We start from the raw sequence: 5,905 nt of genomic DNA, 5'->3' as shown, positions 1-5,905 counted from the left end.
ATATACTTTGTGAGTTGTAACACACAATACGTTTCAACTTCTAAGTTTTCATACCAATAAATATATTCTCTAGATTCTCTTTTTACACAAGATAACAAAACATAAAATATCCAAATCCAATCCATAAACGAACATATTCATATCTGTATCTAAACAAACAGATCCAGATATGAATATATACCATCGAATCTAATATCCATGACTTGTTTTTCACATCATGTCAAACCATGCAAGAACTTTAAAGATGAGGTTCCTTCATATAGCTTTAAGTAAGTAACGCTAGTCAAAAGTCTTGTAATCAAATCACACTAACTTTCACAAACAAGAAAAAAAACATGTAACGATTGAAAACTCATCTATAAACTTTCCTATCATCAAGTTTTTGGTCATGAGAAGCTAGAAGGATAGTATGAAGTAGAAGAAGATCTGATATTTGGTATGAAACCCAATGAAGATCCATGAGAAGTTGGATGTAAAATGCTTGAAGAACCCATTTGAATACAACCCCACCTACCAATATCTCCATTACAATCACATCCAATTTTCATATCAAGTCTATGAAGAAGACAATCTCGAGGCATTGAACCATTTTGATTATGGTTAAAGATAACTGGATGTTGATGTTGATGTTGATGTTGATGATGATGATGAGTCATTGAAATTGAGCAAGAAGGAGGTATAAATTGGTCAACAATATGATCATTTGTGTTGACCATAGTCAAATTTTTTCCCATTAGCCTGAGAACAGGTGCAGTAACAGCAGATTCATAAACCGGAATCTTTATCGATTCATTCCTTGAAACAACTGATTCTTGAGGATATGAAGAAGTATTTTTAGGAAAAACGGATTCTTTTCTAGAACAACAGCAATGGTGATCATTCTTGAATGTTGAAGAAGAAGAAGAAGAAGAAGAAGCCATGGGATCTTGTATGGAAGTAAATCTTGGAAAGAATTTGTCATCAGATCTTATGAAACTGGGACTTGAGATGGTTGAATTTGGAGATTCGGACATGAAGTCCATGTTTATCATATGATCATGATGTTGATGATGATGAGGATGATGATCTTGGGTTGATTGAAGTCTACTTATTGTAGAGGTCAAAGATGAATTATTGGGTTGAAGTTGATCAGAAATTATATCTCCACCAGGGCTAGGAGGGAGGAAAGATCCAGGTGGGCCCGGGATAGGTATTGGATCGACTTCTTGAAAGTAATTTTCTTGCTTTTCAATAGCATCATCCATGTCATCATCTTCAATGTTATGAATGTTTTCCATGGATTCCTGCAACTCAAATTTTGAAAACTCATCATCTAATGAGTTCCTCAAACCCATAAAACTTCCTTGAAATGGGATTTCGGTTCTAATGGATTCTAAAGAATCCACATCTGAACTTTTGGAAGTAATTGATTTCTTCTTTTTGACTTCAATAACATTCTCCATTTCAAAAGACGAGTCTTTGCTCATGTCTTCTTCTTCTTCTTCTTCTTCTTCGATTCTTTATTTGTGTTTCAAAGAATCTTGAAATGGGTCATCAGTTTCATTCGATTTCTTGAAGTGTAAAGATTTCCTTTTCAAATTAATCTTGGATCCTGAATTGTTTTCTTGAGTAGATAACAATAGATTCGATTTCAAAGATGCAAACTTTATCCCTTTTGTCAATTCTGTTCTTGCTTTCTTGCTATATTGTAAAGAAGACATATTATCAGAAGACTTATCACTTTCTGAATGCAAGATTCCATTTTTTCCATTCAACTTCTTTACAAGAACACTTCTCTTAGAACAAGCCCATGGTGGCCTTGTAATGACCAAATTGTTGATCAACTGCTTATCTACTTTAACTTTCATGGATTCTTCAATCTTGTTTTCCTGTTTATCAAGAATCTAAAAGTCATGTATATGAAGAACAAAACTACATGTAAAAAGGTAAAAAACAAGATTCAAGAATCTAACCTTAGAAACATCAGAGTGAGGCTTTAGAGAGCTCAACTTTTTGCTCTTATGGCTAAAGTTCAAACTTTTTTGCACATAAAGTTTCTTTTTCTTCTTCTCCATGACAATTTTACTCCCTTTTTGTAACTTTCGAGCTTCTAAAGTTACAATTTCTGGCATTGACAAGATCCGAACTTTTGTGCCATTTGTGTCAATATAAACAGCACCTTCATGATCTTGATTGAAAGCTTTTTCCTCTTCTTCTTGACACTCAAATTCTTGATCAGGAAAACTCGAATTAGTAGCCCAATTTGTACCATTTCTTCTATCAAGTTCTTCCACTGTACATTGTGGAGCAGTTTTGTAGATTTCCACCATTAACCTTGTTTTCCTAGGTTTGATCCTATGTTTCACCATTATCTTAGAAGGATTTGGATTCACACTCCCTGAAATATTTGACTTTGACTCCTCAGATAGACACCTGTCAATGTGTGCGTTTAAAGTGGTGTTTGAAGATGATGAAAAAGTCTTGCAAACTGGACAAATTTTAGAAGCCATTGTAGTCTCTGAGACAATGAAATTAACTAAACGATCCGTTAGATGATCATCTTTTGATTTGCAATTAAAACTTGTTGTGATTTCTTCATTGTTGATAGATGAATTATTCCTCAGTGAATCAAGAGACTCGAAAGGTGGCAAGAAATTCTTCACGCCATAATCCAAACATAGTTGCAAACTTTCACTAGAAAACGACCAATTACAGGTGAGATTATCGTTGCATCTTGAACCAAAAACATAATCTCTGCAAAACGATTCTAGAATCAGGTATCATATGAACTGTAATCTAGCATATCATATGTCGACGATTGAAGAAGAAGCAAAATTCATGAACTTATGAGAAAATCTATAAAAACACAGAACGAAATTTGACAAACTGGGGCATAAAATGACATCGATGAACGTTGATGATCAAGAAATATTGGTATTGCTCCTTTCGATTGAGATTTTGAGGTGGGAAATTGAGGAAGGAATTAACGCGCATGTATGGGGGAAAAATGTCGAACGTGAAAACCCATCTTGATAAGGGTAAAATCAAAGGCCAATGAGAAGAATTTGATGTTTTCATGAAATTCGAGCCAAAGTACGTACTTCCTACTGACTAAAGAGAGCCTGAATCATACAAATTAATCACCGATGAACTCGGATCTGATACAGTAAAAGATTTCTTCAAGTAAATACAGTGAAAGAGAAGCAATTATTAAGTACGATCGATTTGTTTTTCACCTTATAGAGAAATTGGGAAGTCGGTTGTTGGTGTCATCAAGGAATGCATCAGTAAGCTTCAGCAGATCTATGTCAGAAACAGAAACAGAAGTAGGAGCTTTCTCGCCATTATTGATCTTGAGATCATGAGAAACTTGCTGTTGCTGTTGATGATGATTATGATAATTAGATGATGAAGGATCTGGTGGTGGATGATCATCAATGGATATCATCTGCTATAGATTATCTTCTGTCTTCTTGTGCTGTCTTAAAACAGTCACAAGAACTCTCCTCTATCTTTCTCTCTCTAGAACTTCAAATCAAGCATCCTAATTATCTGATTAAAAGCATTCGCTTAGTTTAGATAAAGCTATCATTTTTGTCATCATGTAGTAGAGCCTGCAAAAACATGTGAAGATCGTGAAAAAGATTAGAGATTAGAGTGTGTTTACCAAAAGTAGTGGTAGTAGTAGATAAGACCATATTTTATGTGATGTTGAAGCATCAAAGAAGTGCTTTTTATTTTATTTTATTTTATGCAAATCCGATTGAACAAGGAAAGAACAAGAATAGTCAAGAAAGATCATCATCCACAAGTAAAGACGAACTTAAAGAAGAAAAAGAACTTGAAAAACTGTTATTTTATGTGGGTCTTACGGGTTTTCTGCAGAAAAAGTAAGTTCCCAAATTTAACAACTAAATCTTCATAACCAGAACCCATTAGCTTTAACATCAATTCAGAACAAAAGAAACAGAAATCAAGACTGGGGTTTTACAGATTTGGATTTTTATCAAGAATCTTGGAACAAAAGTTTTGTGGTTATGCATAAAATCGAGTCAAGATCCACACATCATGATTTTAATTTGGGTGCTATCAAGAAGGATATAGACGAAATTAAAGCGAGATTATCCGATCTTTGGGTCATGTAAGTGAGCAGTAGAACACGACAATATAGAATCATCAAAAGGCATAAATAAAGACGAAGTATTTCGATGGTTGAAAGAACAATTTAAAGCTCAAATCACTTCCACCATGAATCATGTAGAAGAGATCATAAAATCATAAACACAAAAACTTCGATCAACCTGAACTAATTCACTGAATGACTCCTTGTATCTTTTTGATAGACATTTGCTTCAGATATACATAAAGACGAAATCTTGAAGTGAAACCTTGTATCACAAAGAAGTTATAGATAGAAAAGATTTAGTAGAAGAAAACAAACCCATGAAAGAAAGTGTGAAACGAATTCAGATGAACTAAGATCGCATCATTCGCACCACTTCGTATGAAGCTTCTTTTAGTAAATTGGGAGGAAAGACAACGGAAAAAGAAGGGAAATGATAGAATAATAAGCAAGAGGAGCGATTCATGCTTGAGTAGAAGAAACTAGCACCGTATTATCAAACGGAAGCATCGAGATCATCTCTCCAACAAAATGAAATTCTTTACAACTGATTCATCTCCTACACATGAATGTGTGCTCTGTGTGTGAGAGAGAAAAGGGCAGAGAGAGAATGTGTGTTTCAGAGAGAGAGAAAGGTGTTATGGGGACTCTACAAAGCTGTCTAATCTTATACCTGCCCTACAAGGCATTATTTTCTACATATTTTAAAACCTTTTGAAATTATTTTAGAATGAATTCCATGAATGGTCCTTGTGCTTTTACATATTTCCTTCAAACGGTTTTAATAAAATTTTGCTTGCATTAATGGTTTTTTGTAGTGAATTTTGCATAGTCAGCATGACAAACTAGGGATGAGCGTGGGATAGAACCGGTACCGACCCGTCCTGTTTTTGATTTTCTGAATACTGAATTTGATCAAAAGTTAATCCTGAGTACCGAACCGAATTAACATCACCGGTACCGGTACCAGGAATGGTACCGGTACTCGGTACTAGTACCGGTACCGACGGTACCGATTCCCGAATTTCATGTATTTGGAGTACTAAGTACCGTCCCATATTTTTAAATTTGGTACGGTGCGGTACCGGTTCCGGTACGGGATCGGGATTTGGGACAAACTGCTAATCCCTATGACCAACTTTGTTAAGTAAAGGGGTTATATTTTTTTTAAAGACATAATATACTCTTCATTTTGCAAGGACTATTTTTTAAAACTTTATCTATTTTAAGGTAATGTTCGAAAATTATACATTGAGAAAAATAATAATAATTTTTTAATCAAAATTATTAATGACTTTTCACTCTCAACCGCTAAAAAAAAACCACTAGAACTAAAGAAAGCGATAACATTCCTAATATTTTGCCACATAATTTTTTTTGAAGCTATATAGAATAAAGAGAATATAGCATGAAGTTGTTAAAAGTTAAGCAGTGGTTGCATCCCAAATGTTGTGTTATTTAATAATAGGTTTTATTTTAGAATAAAAAATAAAAAAATAAAATAAAACATCCAATAGGAAGCCTCTTATCTTCTTTTCTCTTTCTCTTTCTTCTGGTTAGTGAGATGGCGAGACAATGTTTGAGATGGTTCTGGCGAGTTTGATGGGATTGGATTTGGCGAGGCTGACGAGCTGGAGGCAAGCCCCTAGCGAAGGCCACTCCCTCCAGCCTAAATAATACCTAAGCCAAATATGCATGTGGTTTCGATTCGATGATCGTTTAGACGGATCCGTTCGATCCAATCTGACAATTAATTTAAATAAATTTTGGTTTTCAAAACATGAATTCGAGTAGACTAAATTA

At 34.4% G+C, this 5,905-nt stretch overlaps 1 pseudogene across 1 annotated transcript; it reads right to left on the bottom strand.

Moving 5' to 3' along the window:
* Nucleotides 1-292: 292 nt before the first annotated feature.
* Nucleotides 293-4,721, bottom strand: LOC145013934 (uncharacterized; annotated as a pseudogene). Its single transcript, XR_013665314.1, has 4 exons — nucleotides 4,421-4,721; nucleotides 3,216-3,593; nucleotides 1,953-2,733; nucleotides 293-1,868 (listed from the first exon to the last, which is right to left on the bottom strand). The product of XR_013665314.1 is annotated as an uncharacterized LOC145013934 (transcript).
* Nucleotides 4,722-5,905: the final 1,184 nt, after the last annotated feature.

Source organism: Lactuca saligna, chromosome 9, assembly GCF_052625555.1.
Source record: "Lactuca saligna cultivar CGN05327 chromosome 9, ASM5262555v1, whole genome shotgun sequence".
Taxonomy (NCBI): Eukaryota; Viridiplantae; Streptophyta; class Magnoliopsida; order Asterales; family Asteraceae; genus Lactuca; species Lactuca saligna.
Note: the sequence above shows the minus strand (reverse complement) of the source record. Positions and strands in the feature narration are given on the sequence as shown.